Here is a 23,701-nt window from a genome sequence, read left to right as displayed (position 1 = left end):
TTTGTTTTTTTTCAGTGATTTATGAACCGAGGATCTAAAACTCCAATAGTTCCACCACTTCAAGATCCAGAATCAGCTTTTTATAAGAAGAAAGACAAGAAGTTTGACAAGTTAAGTAACACTTTTCAATCCGAAAAGTCGAGCACTTTGAGAAGACTCCAACCAAGAAATAAGTAGGTTACGAGGTAGTAACAGAGAGTGATACAGACAACGACATAAAAATCGAGGTTGAAGAGATGGCGGACATAACGAGAATGACTATGGGAGATTATACGAAGCGGATGCATGAGGATAATGGACTAGGTCTTGTACCACCCGAGATTCTAGCTGAAAGAAGTTTTTAGCTCAAGAGGCACATTTTATCAATGCTCAAGGACATACCTTCTTCTGGGAAAGAATACGAAGACACATTCAAACACAACGGTGAAGTTAAGGACATCGGAAACTACTTCTATGCTCCAAACTCTTTCCACGGGAATCAGTGTTACTTAGGATGCTTCCGGTGACATTTACCGGGGAAGCCAAAGTTTGGTTGAAATCACTCGCGCCCTGATCCATTACTTCTTGCGCCAATCTTCGTGAAGTTTTCATAGAGCAATTCAGCCCGCCTTCAAAGATATCCAAACTCAAAAAGAAGATTTCTAATTTCCAACAAAACGATGATGAATCATTATACGAAGCATGGGGGAGATACAAAGGGTTGCTTAGGAGTTGTCCTCAACATGATCTAAATGTCCAACAACAAGAGTCTATCTTTTATGATGGGGTGAATGTCACAACAAGGCAACTTCTTGACTCTCAAGGACCAATGACAAAGAAATAATCGACCACCATTAAAGAGTTAATTGAGCAATTTGCAAAGCACTCACGCGAATATCATAACCCACGAGAAGATGTTACTAGAGGTAAACGAGATGGAGGGAACGAGAACATGGTTGTAATTATTGCTAAACTAAAGAATATGGATAGGCAAATAATGAAATTGGATTAATCTATACACACCATAAGAGTTGAATGTGACAATTTCCATAGGCTACATTTAACAAAGGATTGCGATTTGGATGAGCACGAGAATAAGAAAGCGCAAGTGGTGACAAATATGATGAAGATTGGAGGAAGCCGAAAAAGGAGTGGTTTCCTTATGACGAGTACAAGAAGAAAAAGGATGAGAAATATAGACAAAACGGTCGAGACTACTATAAAAAAGAACAACCACCACCCGAAAAAAATTGGATTTTGAGTCAATACTTAATAGATTTATGGAAGCCTCTGCAAAAAGACACGATACTACTGATGCTGATGTGAGAAATCATCAAGCTTACATCAAGAACATTGAGACTCAACTTGGCCAATTAACGACACTTGTTAACGAGAGGTTACATCCTAGAAATCCTGACCCAAAATCATAACCTCATGTTATGGCGATTTACACTGACGAAGGAGTTCATTCTGAGCCATTAATGATCCATGATACAGCTGTTGGGTTTTAACTACAATAACACTCCTACGATGCACATACAACCCTAGATGCTTTGGATCTAAGTTTTCTCTAATTATACATGCAATTTCATTTTTCCAAAGCATACACCCTAGCTAGCATGCAATTGGAGATATACAACATAAAAATAGGCTAGATGAATACCTCTTATTGTAGCTTGTAGTCTTGGCCTTTAAAAGCTTTAGCACCTCAAATGTGATGCCTCTAATGTGTTAAAAACACCAAATAAAAGAGGAGGCTTATGAGAGAGAGGCTATAAAACACAAAATCGATTATGGTTCACCTTTAGAATGCACTAGCCGATTTTGGGGTTTAAGGGGTTACTTTTATAGTGTGGAAATCCTAGGGTTACTTCCATGCAAACCCTAATTCACCATGACCCTTCATATTTCTTAGGCCCTTTGGCTTAAACTTTCATGGACTCTCATATAGGTTTAGCCCATCCCTAATCAACATGGATCATTAGCCCAAACTATAAGTATTACTGATTTACTTAATCAGTCCCCGTAAATTTAATCAGTCTTTTTTAATCACTAAATTAATACCAAATTAATTCTTGATCAATAATAATTAAATAATATGATTTCTCACTTAATATATTATTCATATAATATATTAATAAATCACAAACAACCTCTTTCTCAAAAGTCCATCCTATCAAATTGCTCCGGTGAAGGCAACCCAGAAGGACCATGCTACTATCGGGTCAAGTACATACCCATTATAGTTATGGGCTTAGACACATAATCCAATAGTCTCCCACTTGGATAAGTCTAATAACTATAATTGCCAATTCACTTTCAAAATCCGATTAGCAATCGTAGCTCTTATAAGCCGCTGTCGAACTCTGGCGTAGTCAGTGACTCTGTAAGTCCCCAATTTCGCTTGATGTATCAATCCGATCCACTTGATGGTGCGCAATTTCAATCAAGTGGATGATGCGAGATGAAATGGAGAATAGGAAGAAGAAGAACTAGATGAATCTTCAATGTATTCAATGATTTGATTGAAACTCCATACACAAGATTCACACACACTTGCACCTTCTCTCTACTTTCTCTCTGTAGAACACACACATATGACAAGGAAAGCTCCTCCCTTGACCAAAAACGTCCCACACTTCTCTAGTGCTCCTAATGACTCTATTTATACTTAAGGACCCAAAATACAAAGCCCAAACCGAAATTCCAATTGCTTGACCGAAAACACATGAGTTTTCGGTCCAAGCTACAATTAAACCCAAGATAGTTTTTGGACCAAGACCGAAAACAATAAATGCTTAGAAAATTAGAGTATAAACCATAGTTTTTACCCAACAATCTGCCCCTTGGTTTATATCTTTCTTTTCTTTTGACCTAACAAACTCCCCCTAGGTTTGAAGCTTGATTTTTTGTCAATCTTCACTTTGAGCTTGGTTTCAGCGTTTATCTTCGATTTCTTCACAACTTCAAGATGAACGTATGAATCTTCTATGTGAATAACTTCATCTTGAAGAGTTGGGCTTGTCTTAAAAAATTTGACTCTGGACGCACATTGCGTGAGGAGGCCTCTTGAAAAGATTCTTGAAAATCAGCACTTTCAGCTTGAGAATCTTTAGAGAGAATAACAGAGAGACCGATTCTTCTGGATCACTTCAGCAGGTTCATAGATAGCAGCAAATTGATTGAGGAAACTTTAATGCAATCTGTCACATAATCTTCAAGTACAGCTTCATAATGCTTCTGGGGTTGAAAGATTAAATGTTGAAAAATAATTTTCATTTCTTGTTCCTTCAAATGAACGTTCTTCAATGATCACTGTTGCGCCTTGAAAAGTAACAAATGACTGAAAAGTCCATGTGGATCACAGAATCATAAATACCCTTCTTACCACAGTTGTTCAATGACCCAGCCTGGGCTCAGAAAGTTCCGATACAGTCTCCTTGACTCTCTTTTTCCTTTGAGTTCTCTGATTTTTTAGTTCGCTTTTTAAGACAAACGAAACTTTGAGATAAAAACAAAAACTAAAAAAACTTAGCACACAATATTTTTGAATTTTTCATATTTTCTGAAAAAGGAATAAAACAGAAATAACACTATTTTTGGATTTTTAATTTTTGATTTTTGTTTGATTTTTAAATTTTTAATTCTCCCCCTAAATTTGTGCATAGAGGAAAACTGTGAACAAATTTAACAGAAACAAAAATGATAACTAAATTTAAGACTGATTTGGGATCAAAGTTGTCAGGCAATCTAATATCGTTTATCAGCACACACCTGCATGTCTAGATCTGGTCAATCACCGGTATTGTGATCCACTTAAACACAAATGATATTTGACAAATTGGATAGATTATAAGTGACAAGTCATTGTAATCTATATTCCTAAATGGACCATTTAGCTTGTTGGATTAGGTGTCTAAGCCCAACACTATAATTGACATGTACTTGAACCGAGAGTAGCATGGTCCATTTGGGTTGCATATCACCAGGACAATTTGATAGGATGGACTTTTGAGAAGAGGTTATTTATGTTTTGTTAATATATTATAAGTTCTAATATATTAATATGAAATCATATGATTTAATTAGTATTGATCAAGAATTAATTTGGAATTAATTTTGTGATCAAAAGAACTAATTAAATATATGGGGATTGATTTGGTAAATCAATGATTCTTATAGTGTGGGCCAATGGTTATTTAGGATGGGCTAAACCAATATGGTAGTCCATGGATAGTCCATGGAGGTTTAAAGGTCATGGGCATTAGGGTTTGCATGGATGTAACCCTAATCTTGCCATACTATGTAAGAAGCCCCTTAGCATCCAAAATTGGGCACTAGAGTTCTAAGAGTTCATGAGCCGATTTGAGTGTAAGAATATTCTCTCAAAATTCATCCTTTGTCCAAAGGTGTATTGTGATTACATTTGAGGTGCAACACTTGGGGTACTAAGTTCTTAAACGCCAAACACAACAAGTTCTACATGCCACAACCAAGAGGTAAATATATAACTTAATTCTATGTTGTTTATGCCAATTGCATGCTAGTTGTAGGCTTAATGCTTTGGAAACAATATTTCATGTATAATTAGAGAAAACATAGATACAAATCATTTAGGGTTGTATGTGCACCATAGGATGTTGTAGTATACTAATACCCATCAGTGGTATCAGAGCCTAGGATTGTTTTCTATTATACTTGATGTTTTATTGGCTTTCAAAGTGAAAAAATCGAATTTTCTGCCTTCTGCCCAGTGAACTCACCGAGTCCACTGGGCGACTTGCCGAGTCCCCTCATAAAATGGCCAACTCGACGAGTCCAGTTCATGTACTCGCCGAGTTGGTGCTCCAATGGGCAGATTTTCGACGTTTGGCCAGAAATTGGATTAGGATCATTACCCCAAACTGTTTTTTGAACCATGAAATGTGTTTTTTCATATGGTAATGATCATGCTTTTCCAACTAAAAGATCATTGTCGTAGTTTCAAGATTTTTATTAGTTTATATGATAGACTAATTCCTTGTAAATAGTTGATGTGAATTATCTTGACTTGTGAGTTTAATCTAGATCATGGAAAAATTATTTGATAGTTAGTGTTAATTAAAATATTTGATCTAAATGCCATTTATGAATTCAATAACTTGTCCTCAAGTTATGGAAAATGAAAATTTTTTTGTAAATGTTTTTTTATGAACTCCATAACTTGTCCTTAAGTTATGGAATTTCAAGAGTCTCTTTTTAAAAGTCATTTTAAATTGGTTTTAAAGTCTTACATAACTTGTCCTCAAGTTATGGAACTTTAAAAGTTTTTCATAAAAACCTCATTAAACTCATAAGTTAGAGAAATGAAAAGTTTTGACAACTTTCAAAACTTGCCCTCAAGTTTTGGAATTTGTAAAGTCTCACTTTTGAATACTTTAGTTCCAAACCCTATAGTTTTAAAAGTTAAAATTCTACCCTTATACTTTATATTATTATAAGTTTAATAATTATATATATGTATAAGACAAGTCAGTTTTACCGTTAGTAGGCCTCATTCACGAAGCCGGTCTATAAGGGGGGTATAAGGTTACTGCTTATAAAATGGCAGTTTAATGGGTGTCCACTCTCACCCACCGCTTTCTTGACTGGTGGAGGGTCTTTAGCCGAACGGGTTTGACAGAAAAATAATTCATATTAAAACTATAATGAAAATTATAAAGTAACTAAACTTTTATTAAATTCCCAATCTTAGTTACTTTAGAAAAATGTGAATATGGTGCTATCCCATGAAATTACACTTTTCACCTTGTTAAGTCGTTAGTGGAGCGTGTGTGGTTAACCGACACACTAATCTGGGACTGACAGTGTGTGGCAAACGGTAGCTTAATGTTAATCATAGATCAGTGGAGTGTGTGTGGTTAACAGGCACATTGATTAGGTGGTTTGTAACATTAAGAGTACCAAGCACATTTGCATGGTTATTCACACCTTTTTTGTGATCCTCGACATCCCAGTCACAAACTTGAAGGGCACGATCGAGATTTAAACATGTCATTGAAAAGTTCAATGAATCTCAAAGGATATAGGAATTTCAATCCAATTAAAACTTAATGATCAATTTCGTTTTTCATGGTGGAAATTGGTAAATCGTCATTTACTTACCTTCAAATATTTTGCAATTGGATTACGACATCCCTCTTCCGAATTGTAAAATATTTTGTTGGGTCCTAGCCTTAATATTTCATTTGGGTGTTATATTAAGGACTTAAATCAATGAACTTGTATTTCTCCCTTGTAGATGTCTAGTTCAGACAACTATGGTCTTCCCGAATCTTTAGGAACAAGCCTTGCACATGAAGATGATATTCCACAATATCATGCTTCACTTCCTCCACCTTCTCCAATTATTCTCCTTGACCCACAAGTTCGAAGACTTGAAAATTTCAAGATCACTCAAGCCCTATTGGATAGAAAACACCAAGATGGAAGGTCCGTGTGTGCACATGTATTGGATATGAAGTCACACATTGACAGGATGAGAATGTTGGGTGTCGTGTTCCCAAGGAAGTTGGCTATTGACCAGGTTCTTCAGTCACTTCCCGAATCATATAGTGAGTTTGTTAAAGACTACTATGTGACAGACCACGACATGACCCTTATTGATCTTACCTATTTGCTAATTGTTGCTGAATCAGCAATGATTTGGCGCAATGGTCAAGAAAATTTGACTGGAAGATCTACCTCTCAAGCTGACATGGGAAATGACATGGATATCCCTAAAATGATTCCTTCTCCTAAAGGAAAGGAACTTGCCATGGTCAAAAGTTTTGATCATAAGGGAAAGGCCAAATTTGAGATTGTTCCATATGCCACTCCCAATGAACCTGGTTGTTCTATTGCCAAGGAAAGGGACATTGGAATCGAAGCTGCCCTGACTACCTGAGAACTTTAGTCAGATTCTATGGTTCTGCTTCAGGTAAATCTAATATCTAACTCTATTAAGTTCCTAATTGTTGATTCATAATACATGATGTGACAAGTTTGCATTTTGATGTTTTGTAGGATCAAGCAAAAGGAAGGAAGCTTAAAAGTAAGAGCATGTTGAATCTGATCGCGAAGAGATGGATTTCGATCGCATGGTTCGAAGATCGGATTCTTGAGCTGCTACTTAGGAGTTATGATAGATTTCTTAGAAATTTGTAATAACATAGTTTTCATTTGTGATTGCATTGTAAGGAAAAGTTTTTCCGCACTTTATAAATAAATAAAATTTTGTTTTATTATTTTATTTTATATCTCCTTGCAATGACATTTGTGAAAATTGATGTTTCTATTGTTAGCAATATGAATTTGATTCTATCGTTTGTGGTCGTGTTAAAATTTACTAGATAAGGAAAGATTCTCATCACCCAAGTTTCAGTTGGATAGAAACTTGGAATCATACAACTTGTATTGCATGATGAATGAGAACTTCATCTTTGGGAAATTAAGACTAATTCCTTGATCACATGTATATGTGAGGCAAGTGAAGGACTAGGGGATTGAGTACACTTGGTTGTGCGCTGGTCAGGTCCACCACAAAGAGCGATAAGACTATTCGTTATATTTTACTAAAGTTTAGTAAATATGGTTATGCTTACAAGTTTAAGTGTAATTATGAAACATTGGAGAAGTTAAAATGTAAGGTAGAACGAATGAGAAGAATCAAATTAGGCAGAAAGATAAAAGTTTCTCCAATCTGGAAAGATGGGAGAGTGCTTTAGTATCGTGTTTTATGATCATCTTAATGATTATGAAAAATCATATCACAATTGATCCTCTAAGGACTGAATGACTAAGAAGAGGAATCATGAATTGTTTAAATGCTTAAATCAAGAAGATGAGTCATACTTCGTTCCAAAATCAAATTTAGAGTCATACTCCAAGATTGTAACTTGAGTGACATAATCTTAAGGAAGGTTTATAACACTTGTCAAATGTAGAGTAAAATGTTTTCTTACTCTTATACATTTGAAAATGGTAAGTTGTGATGTCTTGCATAAGACAAAGACCGACTAAGACCAATTGTGTGAAGTGTTTATCTTGATAAGAATCCCCACTAACTCTTGAATATTTGTTTTGTCAAGTAATGGTTCTTGACAAGAGAATCTTATATGTCAAGAGGTTAGTGGGAGTCTTAAAGATCTTGGAAAAGTTTCAAGAACTACTCAAGAATAAAACCTATTGTTTATCACTAGCACATGACTTGAGGTTTGTAACCTATCGTGTTGACATATTCCTTTTTTGTGCCCATTCCAATTGATTGACTATGCATGTGAGTTCTATGAGTTCTCAATTGTTTCCATAACAATAGGTGGAGCGTCCGGAGATCGAAAACGGTTTTCGGGTGCGAGGGTTTGCGGTGAGCTGCCTCGCACGTGTTTGGTCCTCGCAGGTTTTCGGTTCCCTCGTTTGCGGTCCTCATTTGCGGTCAGCAGCGAGTCTTCCCGGTCCAAACCAAGGAGCTTTGCATTTTCGGTCCAAGTTTCGGATTTTTGACATTTTTGGCCCAAAAAATCAATTTTTCGAATTTTGAAGTTTCGTTTTCAGAATAAAGCTTTGACTTTTGATTTTTGACTTACTAGTTTGACTTTTGACCTTAAAAAATTGACTTTGACTTTCAAGTTTGACCTTTGAATTTAAACTTTGATTTTCTTGTTTAACTTTCAAGCTTTCATGTTTGGCTTTTCGGTTTGACTTTTAAGTTTGATTTTTCAAGTTTGACTTTTAAGTTTGACTTTTTAAATTTGACTTTTAAGGTTGACTTTTGAGGTTTATAGTCAAAGGGAATTTTTGGTAAACAATGAGTTCCTTAATCACTAAGGGTAATGAAACTTCATGCTCTCAATCTTGTGAAGCTACAATTAAGTTTCTTCGTGATCAAATCGATATATTAAAAAGTGAAAATGAGGACCTTAAATATGAAGGATATACACTTAGGAGGCCCAAAAACCCTTAAAAGAACAATTAGAGGCCAAAACCAAGGACTTTAGAAAACTTCAAGAGGAATATAGCAACAAATGTGCGAATTATAAATATGTTAAGGAACAACTTGCTAACTTGACTGCCGAACTTGATGCATTGAAAGCTAAATATAAAGATGCAGATTTTACCTTTAAGAAATTTGATGTGTCAAGTGAGGTAGTTGCATCGATGATTGAAAAACAATTAAAGTTTAAAGATAATCAAAATAAAGGTATAGCGTATCATAGTGTTCCACCTCCCTTCAATGACAACTATAACCCACCTCTTGAGACCAATGAAGAAGATATACCTGCTCTGTTTGGTCCACCTCCTATACCTGATTCAGTTAAGACTGAACAATCTGGGCCAACTGAGAGTGTTGAGGTGAAGGATTCTAATGATTCTACTTCATGTGCAGGTAAAGTAGTGGGAGATGAGGACAAGTAGAACATAAATAATTCTAGTTCTGCAAATTCTGCTGAATGTCAAACCAATGTCTCCTTGAATTCCGAATCTATTGCTTCTAACTCAGTTACTTCTAATGAACCTGCTATTGGTAAATACAGGCCACCAAAACAAGTGAAACAGACAGCTTGCTGTATGTGCGTATGTGGGAACAATCAGAAACAAGGCAAGGGTACGCCACCAGGGGCAGGAATAAACAACTCCTACGTGAAGAAACAGACATGTTTTCACTGTGGAACACCTGGACACATTGCCAGAAATTGTCCAAATCGTGCATATGTTCCTTACTATGCACAAGGATGGAAGACCGCGCCAAAAGGGAGATTTTCCAAAAGAAACCCTTCAAAGTCACAATCACGCAATGGTGACTGGAACGTGCAAAAGGCCAAGAATCAAGCTCCCAAGAACAAGAAGGGAATGTCTACCAAGAAGCCCAATTCAAGAGATGCTCCAGTGAAACCAATGTCGGTTAGGTCAAAGTCATCTCGAAGATCGGCTTCAAGTTCAAAAGCAAGTGCTAAGGCACCCAACCGATCGCACAAGAAATGGGTTAAACCCAACAGGCGCGTCCTTTAGATAAGGGATCATATAATACTATATTCTACAAGATATCATGTGGACAAAGACATGGAATAAGGTCATACTTATTGTCCAGTTGTTTGTTTCCCGATTTCTGATTCGTTTGACATAGAACTTAATTGAACACATCAATTGAGTTCTGACCAGGCCCGACACATAAGTCAAAACAAAATTATCGAGGGGCCCAATATATCGCTTTTGATCCTCTTAGGATAAAAGGAACAGATAAACTTCGACTTATATGCTTGTACTAACTACTCGTTAAATCATACACAACAATACGTTTTATAACATCAAGTTACTGATGCGGTTTCATACTATCAATGCACAACCAACTCATAGTCAACAACTCATATATCTTGGTTTGAAGACTATATGATATTATCGTCTCACAATCACTCGTGATAAATTCCATGAAGTGATTCATGTGAGCGTGGGTTTAATCCAATACTCAAATCTTATTTCAAGAGCACTCATGAATGTTGTAGCAAACTTTTTCTATGTCTAGACACCTTAGAGAATATATAAGCTAATTCATGACAGTCTAGCCTCATAACCTACTTCCAAAGTATGATCAACTATGGATAGTTTGAATAATCTTATTATTCTGGAAGTCAAAACATGCAAAAGTGAAACAATAGTAAACAATTGACACAAGATAGTAACTTTACTTATAAATAAAACTCCTTTTATTCAATTATGAAATGTCAATTACATTTTTATCTATTACAAGTTTCTAAACAGCTATCTAATCATTAAAACCAATATCCTCCTTCAGCCCGATACTCCTAGCATGCTGCAAGTACTTAACCCTACTCAGTCCCTTTGTAAGGGGATCTGTTGGGTTATCCTCTGACGATGCCCTCTTTACTACGAGGAGTCCTTATTCTACTCGATGTATTATGAAGTGGTATTTTCTGTCGATATGCCTAAATCTTCCATGATCCCTCGGTTCCTTGTTTAAGGCGACCGCTCCTTCGTTATCGCAGAAAATCTCCATAGGCTCCTTTATGGATGGTACAACTCCAAGGTCACCGATGATATTTTTCAACGCTCGCTGCTATGTACTCGGATTCGCATGTTGAATTAGCTACAGTCTTCTGCTTGGAACTTTTCCAAGTTACTGCTCCTCCATTTAGGGTAAATATCCAACCCGACTGAGAGCAGAAATTATCTCTGTCGGTCTGAAAATTGGTGTCACTATACCATGTTACTCTCAAGTCATCACTCCTACAGAGGGTAAGGACCCAGTCCTTAGTCCTCCGTATGTACTTAATAATGTTCTTTACTGCAGTCCAGTGAGCTCTACCAAAGTTCCCTTGATAACGACTAACCATGCTCAAAGCAAAAACCACATCAGGGCGAGTACACGTCATAACGTACATGATTGAGCCAACAGCAGAGGCATATGGCACTTGACTTATATCCGCTATCTTTTCATCAGTTCTCGGACTCTGAGCCTTGCTCAGTTTGGTATTGCTCTAGATGGGCAATTCACCTTTCTTGGAATTCTCAATGTTGAACCGTTTCAACACCTTATCCAAGTAGGTACTTTGACTAATTCCTATTAGCCTTTTACTCCTATTTCTCAATATCCTTATCCCTAGAATGTAAGTAGCTTCCCCAAGGTCCTTCATTGCAAAACACTTCCCAATCCAGGACTTAACCTCCTGCAAGGTTGGGATGTCGTTTCCTATGAGCAGTATGTCATCCACATACAATACCAGAAAGCTAACTATACTCCCACTAGCTTTGACATATACGCAAGACTCATCTTCACTTATCGAAAATCCAAACTCCTTGACTTTATCATCAAAACAAAGATTCCATCTGCGAGATGCCTGTTTCAATCCATAGATGGTTTCTCAAGCTTACACACTCTATTAGGGTACTTGGCATTGACAAAACCCTCTGGCTATGTCACACCCTAAAACCAAGAACGCCGGAAACGTTCTGGGGTGGAGGACGTCATGTACAGTATCATAACAATGCATAATAGTAAAAACAAGCAACAACATCCATTGCATTAATATACTAATTGTATTACAAGCGTGTTCTGTATAGTTTGTAAGACACCAAAAGTATAATCAAAATAAAAGATGAGTCTTATATGTGCTCCATCTTCTCAAAAGCTTCATCTGTACCTGTCTACTGATGACCTGAGAATACAAGTTATTTTGAAAGCGAGTATCAACATAAAGCTGGTGAGTTCATAAGTATTTAGTGTCATTGCTTGTATAAAAATGTTAGTAACGATGTAGTGTAGTAATTGATTTAAAATGTTTTGGAAATAGTATACTCCCTAGAAAATCCTATGTTTCCTAGTAAAAGTAGTCTTCTACCAAGACCCGATTGGTTGTGTGTTTGTTCTTTCGTAAATGTAAGGGTTTTTCCCCAGTGAAAACGATTAGTATAAAAATATAGTTTACTGAAACGAGTATGTGACAAAGTCACAAAGTAATGAAAATACAGACTCCAGGTGGTACTGAATGAACAATACGCCTCGAAAGCCTAAAGTAAAAATATGCAGACTCCAGGCAGTACGCCTCGAAAAGTCCTAAGTAGAATATGTAGACTCCAGGCGATACGCCTCGAAAAGTCCATTTTTGCCTTAAATCCTTATTTAGTTAATTTAAGGTTTGAATGTGAACTCGTATGTAAGCATGCTGATCGACGGCTGAATAACTGATGACCCTCCAGGTCACACGTAGTATGGTGACATTTTGTCACCCCTGGGCCTTAACGGCTCGGACTGTAGCTAGCAGTCAGGATGTGGGAGTGTCTGTCCCGTATAGATCTATACACATAATGCCCGCTCTCCCTCCAGGAGACTCTGGTTACACGGTGATAGCACAATGAAGTATCGTATCGAGAAGTAGTATGTCACATTCTGCTTTAGTATTTAATGTTTGTATAGTGTATAGTATGTTCTCTTGTATAGTGTATAGTATGTTCTCTCATATAGTGTATAGTATGTTCTCTCGTATAGTGTATAGTATGTTCTCTCGTATAGTGTATAGTATGTTCTCTCGCTCAATGTAGTACTTAAGTAGTGACTCATAAATGTATTGACTCTTGTATGGGTCGTTGTAATAATAGTAGTGAGTAGTAATCCCTTAACTATACCTATAATAGTTAAATAGTAAGGTTGTTTGGATGCCTTTGTTACACAAAGGTACTGAACTGAAGTGAAAAGCCTTTATATCCTCACATATATATATGATATATAACTAAGAATTCAACGACATTCGGACAAATAACAGGATACCCTAAGTCCACAACCAAACAAGGAACAGGAAGTAAGGTGAGCTATCAGTCCTAAGTCCTTCAAGTCTTACTTATATAAATATACTGGTGTAGATATGGATTTGAAAATATTGTAAGCATAAAAGAGTTTGAAAACAGTTTTAACATCTAAATAGTTTAATAAAAGGTTAGAAAGCTTGAAAAATCCATAAGTTTGATAGCAATTTGAAAGTAGTAGCAAATTTTCTTGTTTGTTCTAGTTATTAATCACATGTGATTAAAGCAATAACTAGAAGTGTTCAACTTGTATTCCCCCCCCCCCCCCATAAAAGCATATAAAATCATTTAAAAGGTTAATTCAGGGGTATGAACTCACCTGCAGTGAGTGGTTTGGATGGAAGTTCGATATAGGATTGTTGGGTGTCAAATGGAGTCTCGAGCACAAACGAATCCTATTTAACATATAATTACATATATGTAAATACATTAGTATATATAACCACTAATGGTGATAGGGACATGTCTTAATGACATAAAAACACTCAGAGTTAGGTGTTACCAACTCATAAGGTTGCACATAAGGAGTGTATGGCCCTATATTGGAGTGTAAGGCCACAAAAGCATGGATTTTGTGTGTGTGCGGCCAGAGTGTGTGGCCAAACCTGTGTGCGGCCGCACACTCACTATGGAGTGTGTCAAAAACGTGGTTCCAAGCCTTTGGGATGTTCTAGTGAAGGTGTTTTGACCATTACTTAGCCGGATTGGGAGTTTGTGGCCACCTTGGACCCTTAAAAGGGTGTGTGCGGTTGCACATGGCGTGTGCGGCCAGGTGTGTACGGCCAGGCCTGTGTGCGGTCGTACACTCCCATACAAATGCGTCCAAATCGATTTTCCAAGGCTTTGTGATGGTCCTAAGAAGGTGTTTTGGTCGATGCTAAGCTTGGATGGGTGTTTAAGCCCATTTTAGGACCAAAAGATGTGTGTGCAGTCACACATGATGTGTGTGTGGCCGTACACACATGAAGATCATCTAGAATGATGATTTCATGGATCAAACTCAAGGAAAAGGCTTTCAAATGTGTTGTAGTAATGATCTAAGGATGTTTACTTACTTGTTTTGATGATTGGAGTGGAAAACTTGAAGAATTCTTGAGAGAAAATGCTCTAGCTTTGAAGGAGTGTGAAAAAGGGTGTATGGTTGACTTAGGGTCCTTTATATAGGCTGGAGTGTGAGGCTAAGAGGGTGTGCGGTTGGCTGTGTGCGGCTGGCTGGCCGCACACTCGGGTGTGCGGCCGCACACACCTTGTTGGGTGTGTTTGGCTCGTTTTAGTGATGCTACACACATTCTCACCCTTCCTAAGACTTATTTCAAGGTTATACTAAGCCTTAAGCACTCATATAGACCAAAAACTTCATTACAAAATAGCGAAACGAGGCTTACTTTAATCAAAATGAAGAATGTATAAGTTAGAAATTTCGGGTTGTCACAGGGTAATTCATGTAAACATCTTCAGCCAACTTCCCATTAAGGAAAGTGGTTTTGACATCCATTTGCCATATTTCATAATCATGAAATTCAGCTATGGCTAGAATAACCCTTATAGACTTGATTCTGGCCACTGGTGAGAAGGTCTCGTCATAGTCAATTCCAGGAGTTTGAGTGAAGCCATTCACAACCAATCGCGCCTTATAAGTGTGTACTTTCCCATCCATGTGACAACCCAGAAAATTTTTACTTTTAAAGCCCAGTCAATCAACTCAATTGAGTGTCAGACTCATTGGTAATGAGTTTTAGCCCAGTTAAAGGTCATTCTAAGGAGTTTTAAGCCTAGTACACTTAAGGAATAAGTGTTAGAATGTACCTGCTAGAGACACTGTCCAAGAAATCAAGCCTTAACCTTCTTATTGAGAGTTCACGGCCACAACACTTGAGTTTACGGCCGTAAACTCAAGGTGGGCCGTAAACTCCTCCTTTTAGACTCATATCCTCCATATTCTTCATTATTCTCATTTCCAAGTCAAGAAAGTCTCATTCTCTCTCAAGTATCATCCAACTTTTCATCTTAGATATTCAAAAGTGTAAGTGTTCTTGCTCTAGTTTGTTGTAAATCCTTCTTAACTATTTACACTCCTTGATTTCATCCATGAAATCATTCTTTTCTTAGATCTTCAAGAAACACCAAGAACACACACTAGTGTTCTTAGCCAAAACCGACCATTTCAAGCTTCTAGATCGTAAGTACTCTTCCCTATACTTCATATCTAGTTAGGACTCATGCTTAGAGACTTGAAAACATCAAGAACACAAGGACAAAAGGAGTTTACGGCCAAGCCATCTCGCATGGCCGTAAACCCCTTTAAGGGTGCCATTTTGGCCATAAACCCTCCTAGATGCAAAGCTTGTGACCTAGAACCCTTCATTGATGAGAATAGGACCTTAAACTACTCTCAAATGCATAATGACCATGAGTTTACGGCTGTAAACTCCTTTGGGTCGTAAACTCATCAAAAGCCTCCTTTGTGTTGGTCTTTCTCATCCTTGTGTAGAGCAAAAGTCCCTCAAGCCTCCCTAGCCTTCAAACAAACACTTATGCATGTTTGACCATGAGTTTACGGCCATAAACTCCCTTTGGCCGTAAACCCATGGTAGTAAAATCAAGTTAGTGCCATTCCACTTCCTTTTGATGAATCACATGTGATTCCAACACTTGGTCAAAGTGTTTCCTAGTCCCAGAAGGTGTTTCCTTTCATATAGTTGTTTATAAACACTATATTCATGCCAATATATGTCATTTAGGACTTGTTGTGTCTCGGAACTTCATTCGTGGAACTTCTCATCCTTACACGCATACCCGTTTGAATCACCCACATCAGGTGAGTTCATACCCCGTAATGAATCTTTTAACTGTTTTAAATGTTTTAAGGGGGGGGGGGGGAATACAAGTTGAACACAATGATAATTGTGTAACTGTTTGTTATAAACATCTTTCAAAATGTTACTTATGTCATTTATAAGTTGTCAAAATATTTCAAAAACTCTTTTAAAATTATGTTACTTTATAGTTATACAAAACTCCGTTTTTAAAGTACAAGCATAACTTAGTAGATAAACGAGTCTTTTCAATAACAGTTCAAGTAAAACTTTAGTAAACTATAATAGGTATAGTTTAGGAGGATGCTATTCATTACTTCTAGTACAATGAAGCATACAAAGAAACAATAACATACAGAGAGAATACTATGATGAGAAACAAACAATACCATACATAACAAACAAATTAAGTTGCTATAGCATGGAACTACTATAGGATCTAATTATACCAATGAATCACTAACTCATTGTTCTAAACAAAAGGTGATAGTTATATTGGGTATACATGATCATAAAACTTTAATGTGAATTACACGGCGTAGCAACTGGTTTGCTAAACAGTCGCGTTTGGTTCCCTTAATCTCCAGACATGGAGAGCGTATAGTAGGGGTACTAGCCTTCACATTATGACCTTAATTCCCATTACTTTCATAAAGTGACAGTTCCACTTGAAAGTCAAATGCAAACTATTTTCGAGTTAAGATAGTTATAAGCTAGGCAAAACTTACATTTTACAAACGACAACAGAACAGTCGAGTCTAGTACATTCAGTAGAAAGGGACCATAATGCTAACCTTATGATTCCTTAATGTATACATCAAAGGATATATATATATATATATATATATATATATATATATATATATATATATATATATAACAATAGGATCCGACAGATAATAGGATGTGTGCTTTCCGCTTCACTTCCTGTTCCTTGTTTGGTTGTGGGCTTGGAACGGATTCACCCAATCTATTATCTATTCGATTCTAGATATATATATATATATATATATATATATATATATATGCTATGTATACATTAAGTTATCATAAGGGTACCAGGTATGGGTCAAGTCATAGAACACAAAGTCAATGCACAGTTTTCTAGTATAAAACATACTTTCCAAATTAGAACTTTTGGTAAACAAAACTAGAAACTTCCTAGTAAAGGGTTTAATCCATTTTATTAAACCAGTATAAACTTAAAGGACTTTAGGTGATTAACTCTATAATACATTAGTTTATACATCATGGTTATATATCATTAATACCCAACAGGTAGTTGGATGTGTGCTTTCTGCCTTACTTCCTGTACCTTGTTTGGTTGTGGGCTTAGGGCAGATTCACCCAATTAACTATCTATTCGATATTAGATCATATATAGCCAGTATAAACTAAGTGATTATAGAAGTAATCACTGTGGTCACCATTTTATTATAAGAAATAAGGGTTTTCTTAAAGAATCTTTTCATTAAATATAAAGGAACTATTACAGTTAACCCCATGAGTACCAAGTGAATACGCCAGGGTTATATACAACGATGATCAAACAACCAATAGACTGTGTGCCTTCCGCCTCATTCCCTGTTCCTTGTTTGGTTGTGGGCTTAAGGCAGATACGCACAATCCATTGTTTGTTTACTCTGGGTTTTATATAACTTGTATCCATTTAATACTCATAGAAAGGACTGTAGAGTCATTTTTACTTATCTTTCATCAAAGCAGGAAATATAGGATTTTCTGGAGGAACATGCAAACTTTTATAAACAGAACTTACTACAACTTACTACATTTTTAACTACATTATACAACTTACTTACATCACCAAAATCTTATGAACTCACCAGCTTAATTGCTGATCAACTCTTTCAAATAACTTGTATTCTCAGGAGACTAATAGACAGGTACTCGTGCTGGGAATTCAGAAGATGAAGCATAGTAGCTTCAAGTCTTGTTTTGTTATTTGCTTATGAATTCTATGTTTTGTGAACACACACTTTGTAAACACTTTCTTTCTAAAATGAAATGGTTTTTCATTACTTGCTTACTATATACATATCTTGTGATACTAAACATGACGTCCTCCACCCCCGAACAATTCCGCCGTTCCGGTTTTGGGGTGTGACAGATTGGTATCAGAGCATTGTTTATAGTGAACTAAGTATATCAACCGATAAAAGATATACAACTATAAATATAATGGGGCTTAAGTGCTCTGGATAATGATATATTTTAAGAGTATAACGATAAGTTATAAAAATATACCTACTTGCTTATACATGTACATCAAGTGTCACAAGAAGAACAGAACTAAAGTATTTAAAGGTTGAACACTTTCGTCAAACCTGAACAGTTATGTAATCATAGCTAGGATCAATATAGCATGATCAACTATATTCATTCGAGATGTGACCGACATGTGTTTGGGAGTGATGTGGTGTTGCAACAGTCTTAAAACTTACCTAAACATCAGTCAAGAGAATACTAGATCAAGTACATTAGAGTTAGAATACTATAGGAGTATTCTATGATACCATAATGCGATAACAAGTTTAAAACATACCAAGTACATTACATTAAAGTACTATAGGAGTATTTTAGACCATGTAAACAACTTATGTGATAACTTAAAAGACCCTTACGGATAGGTCTATAATCTTGCAATGTATACTCCCAAGGTTATATATAATTAAGATTTTATAGACTTAGAATTTGTGATCTACGCTTCACTACCTGTTCCTTGTTTGGTTGTGGTTTTGGAGTAGGATCACCTATTCGAAGGTCTATTTAATCTTGAATTATATATAACTTGTATGCATTGTACAATTATAGAAGGACTCTGTAAGGATCACCCCATAAAGTTACCATAAATCTCATAGGTTCTTTAGTCACTTCCATTCTCGCACGACAAGCCCAGATAGAAGTAACCACTTCCTCATAGTAGACAATAGAAGAGTCAGGAGGAAACAAGAGCAAGTTCATGAGGAGCTTTCAAAGAGGGATCAACAGGAGTAACCAAAACGTCTTACACGTCACACTAATAAATAATAATCTTGTTAACTTAATGAGCGAGTGGAGACACTGCTCACATTATCTGTTAGGATTATTTTCTTACATGCAGCTGGTAACAGTTATTCAGGCAACAAATATTCATTCGAGGATAGCCATTTTAAATTCATAGAGTTTATTAGGTATAGACTCTTTTATGAATTGTCTCTAGAACCCTATGGAAGTCAGGACCCGATACACCCAGAACTAGGATAACCTTGTCTTTTCAGCTTTCGGCTTGTGTACATTGCTTTAGACTTATTCCGTCTCATCTTTGTATTCTTTTAGCAAAGATGCCTCCTCGCAGATCAAACAGACGCACTACTCCGATAACTCCAATACCTTCTCCACAAATCGATGCGGCAACTCTAAATGCTGCGGTAGTTGCGGCTGTGGCAACAACCATGACTCAATATCATCCTACCAGTTCCAGCGGAGGTGGAACACCTGTTCATTTTACTCAAGGTGAGGTCCCTGTGCGCTCGAGAGAGTGCTCCTACAAGGACTTCACAAACTGCAAACCTCTTTCTTTTAATGGAAAAGGTGGAGTCATCGCTCTGATGCGATGGTTCGAGAAAACAGATTCGGTCTTCGAAATCTGTTCGTGCCCAGAAGAGAGCAAAGTGAAGTTTGCTGTCTGTACCTTCTCCAACAGAGCCCTGACATGGTGGAACAGCCATGTTAAGTCACTGACCCTATCAGTGGCAAACTCAATAGGTTGGGAAAATCTAAAAGAGTTAATGCTGGAAGAGTACTGCCCGAGGGGCGAAGTACAAAAGCTGGAACAAGAACTATGGGAGCTCAAGATGGTCAGCTCGGACATAGTGGCCTACACTGACAGGTTTTGTGACCTGGCAGCACTATGCCCCGGGATGGTTACCCCGGAGAGCAAGAAGATAGAACGATACATTTGGGGTCTGACTGCTCCGACTCAAGGAGATGTGTTGTCTTCTAACCCAGCCACATTTGATAGCGCCAAGCGCCTGGCCAGTGACTCATCGACCATGGAGTCTGCCATGGTGTAGAAGTCCTTGTTCCCGAGCCATTTAAGGGAAAGGACTATAATCAGAAGTCGGGGAACAAGAGGAAGAAGAAGCGAACAACACAGGAACCCCCGCAAGAGCAACAAGCGAGTACTATGTACGCTGCTACAACGCCTTCTGCTCCAGCACCTGCCAGTCGATATGCTGGAACCCTCCCGAAGTGTGGAAAGTGCAACTATCACCACACCGGAGTATGCCGGGAGATGCAGTATCTGAATTGCCACAGAAAGGGACATACAGTCCGTTTCTGCAGGGCACCGACTCAACCGATCTCCCAAGTGATTGGTTTTTGAGCATTCTAACACTCCTATGGTGTACATGCAACCCTAGAAACCTTGGATCTATGTTTGACTATGATACATGCAAATAATTATTTTTCCAAGGTTCTTATCCTATCTAGCATGGCATGGGGAACTTGAATCAAATAAAGCTAGTAGAATTACTTACCTTGTAGTTGTAGTTGATTGCTTGGAGTTTTAGAGCCTAGCACCAATAGTGTGGATGCCTCAAATGGAAATCACAAATCACCACAAACTTGGAACTTTGAGAGAATAGTAATCACCTTCTTGAAATCGGCCCTCTTACTTTACTCACCACAACTCGTGTGATTTCAAGAACCAAAGCCTCCTTTATATAGTGTGGTGGATTAGGGTTACATTCATGTAAACCCTAATACCCATGTCTTTTCATTTCCATGAGATCCATGGGTTAAAGCTCCATGGAGTATCCATGGACTTTCCATGCAAGCCTAGCCCATTCCAAATAAGCATTAGCTCACACTATATAAATACAAGAGCCCATATTTAATTAGTCATACTTTTGATCTCTAAATTAATTCTAGATTAATTATAGATCAATACTAATTAAATAATATGATTTTATATTAATATATTAGGACTTATAATATATTAATAAATCATAACTTATACTATTCTCAACCGATTATCCATAAATTGTTTGGGTGAAGTGCAACCCAAATGGACCATGCCGGGTCGGGTCAAGTACATACCAAATATAGTTATGGACTTAGACACTATATCCAACAGTCTCCCACTTGGATAAGTCTAATAACTATAGTTGCAAGTATGACTTCAAGAACCGATCAGCAATCGTAGCTCTTTAAACTATGTTGAACTATGAAGCGCCATTTTAGATAAGTGATCATATAATCCTCTGTTCTAGATATCAGCCGGACAAATACATGGAACATGGTCTTGCTTGTTGTCCAGCATTTGTTTCCCGATTTCCGATTTGTTTGACATAGAACTTAACTGAACACATCAATTTAGTTATGACCGGGCCCGGTACATAGGTCAAAACAAAATCATCGAGGGGCCTAGATATCGCTTCTAATCCTAGAAGGAACAGATAAAATTCGACTCATATGTTTTCTCTACTACTTGTTGAATTACACACAAAAGAACGGTTTATAACATCGAGTTACCAATGCGTTTTCGTGCAATCAATGCATAACCAACTCATAGGCAACAAATCATATCTCTAGGTTTGAAGACTTATATGATATTACCGTCTCACGATCACTCGAGATAAATTCCATGAAGTGATACAAGTGAGCATGGGTTGAATCCAAGACTCAGAACTTATGAGCACTCATGAATGATGTAGCCCCGCTTTGTCTAACATCTTAGACCTCTACAAGCCAACCCATGACAGTCTTGATTCATATCTACTTCCAACATATGACCGACTATGGACAGTTTGAATAATATGATATAAACCATAACATAATTATTCTGGAAGTCAAAACATGCAAAAAGAAATAATAGTAAACGATTGACAAGAGATAGCAACACTTTACTCATAAATAACAGCTTTTATTTATCATCAAATGTCAATTATATTTTACAAATTTCAAGATTATCTAACTACTAAAACTAATATCATCCTTCAGCCCTATGCTCCGAGCATGTTGGAGATGCTTAGCCCGAGTCAGTCCCTTCGTGAGGGGATCTGCTGGGTTCTCATCCGATGATACCCTATTTGCCACGAGGATTCCTTCTTCTATTCGATGTCTAATGAAGTGATATTTTCTGTCAATGTGTCTGGATCTCCCATGATCTCTTGGTTCCTTGGCTAAGGCAACCGTACTATTGTTGTCACAGAAAATCTCCATTGGCTCCTTTATAGCTGGTACAACTCCAAGGTCTCCGATGAAGTTCTTTAGCCATATAGCCTCCTTTGCTGCCTCGCTTGCTGCTATATACTCTGATTCACAAGTGGAATCAGCCACTGTCTCCTGCTTGGAACTTTTCCAAGTAATTGCCCCTCCGTTTAGAGTAAAGACCCAGCCCGACTGAGAGCGGAAATTATCCCTGTCAGTCTGAAAGCTAGCATCACTGTACCCTACAACTCTCAAGTCCTCACTGCCACCGAGGGTAAGGACCCAGTCCTTAGTCCTCCGTAGTTACTTGAGGATATTCTTTACCGCAGTCCAGTGTGCCTTGCCAGGGTTCCCTTGATACCTGCTAACCATGCTTAAAGCAAAGGCTACATCAAGTCGATTACACGTCATAGCATACATGATCGATCCTACAGCTGAAGCATAAGGTATTCGACTCATTTCTGCTATCTCAGCCTCAGTACTAGGGCTTTGTGTCTTACTCAATCTGGCGTTACTCTAGATGGGTAACTCTCCTTTCTTGGAATTATGCATGTTGAACCTTTTCAGCACTTTGTCCACATAGGTGCTTTGACTAAGTCCAATTATTCTTTTACTCCTGTTTCTCAAAATCCTTATCCCTAGGATATAGGCAGCTTCTCCAAGGTCCTTCATAGCGAAACACTTCCCAAGCCAGGACTTTACTTCCTGCAGGGTTGGGATGTCATTTCCTATGAGTAGTATGTCATCCACATACAGTACCAAAAAGCTGACTATACTCCCACTAGCCTCGATATAGACACAAGATTCATCTTCACTCCTTGAAAAGCCAAATTCTTTGATTTTCTCATCAAAGCAAAGATTCCATCTGCGAGGTGCCTGTTTTAATCCATAAATGGATTTCTCGAGCTTACACACTCTACTGGGGTACTCTGTACTGACAAAACCTTCTGGCTGAACCATGTAAACATCTTCAGCCAACTTTCCATTAAGGAAAGCGGTTTTGACATCCATTTGCCATATTTCATAATCATGAAATGCAGCAATGGCTAACAGAACCCTAATAGACTTAATCTTGGCCACTGGTGAAAAGGTCTCATCATAATCAACTCCCGGAGTTTGAGAATAACCCTTTGCAACCAGTCGTGCCTTATAAGTGTGTACATTACCATCCATGTCGGTCTTCTTCTTGAAGATCCATTTGCACCCAACTATCTTACGATCAGGTACATTGTCAACCAAGTTCCAAACTTGATTGTCATACATGGACTGTATCTCGCTATCCATAGCCTCTTTCCATTTAGCAGCCTCAGGGCCTGCCATGGCTTCCGTGTAGCTGTTAGGCTCATCCAGATTTACCAGTG

The 23,701-nt window shown here is 37.5% G+C and overlaps 1 non-coding gene across 1 annotated transcript; it reads right to left on the bottom strand.

Moving 5' to 3' along the window:
* Positions 1 to 622: 622 nt before the first annotated feature.
* LOC145168181 (small nucleolar RNA R71) lies at positions 623 to 729 on the bottom strand. Its single transcript, XR_013741753.1, has one exon. It is a non-coding gene; the product is annotated as a small nucleolar RNA R71 (small nucleolar RNA).
* Positions 730 to 23,701: the final 22,972 nt, after the last annotated feature.

This window comes from Lactuca virosa, chromosome 3 (genome assembly GCF_052849685.1).
Source record: "Lactuca virosa cultivar CGN04683 chromosome 3, Lactuca_virosa_CGN04683_v6, whole genome shotgun sequence".
Classification (NCBI taxonomy): Eukaryota; Viridiplantae; Streptophyta; class Magnoliopsida; order Asterales; family Asteraceae; genus Lactuca; species Lactuca virosa.
Note: the sequence above shows the minus strand (reverse complement) of the source record. Positions and strands in the feature narration are given on the sequence as shown.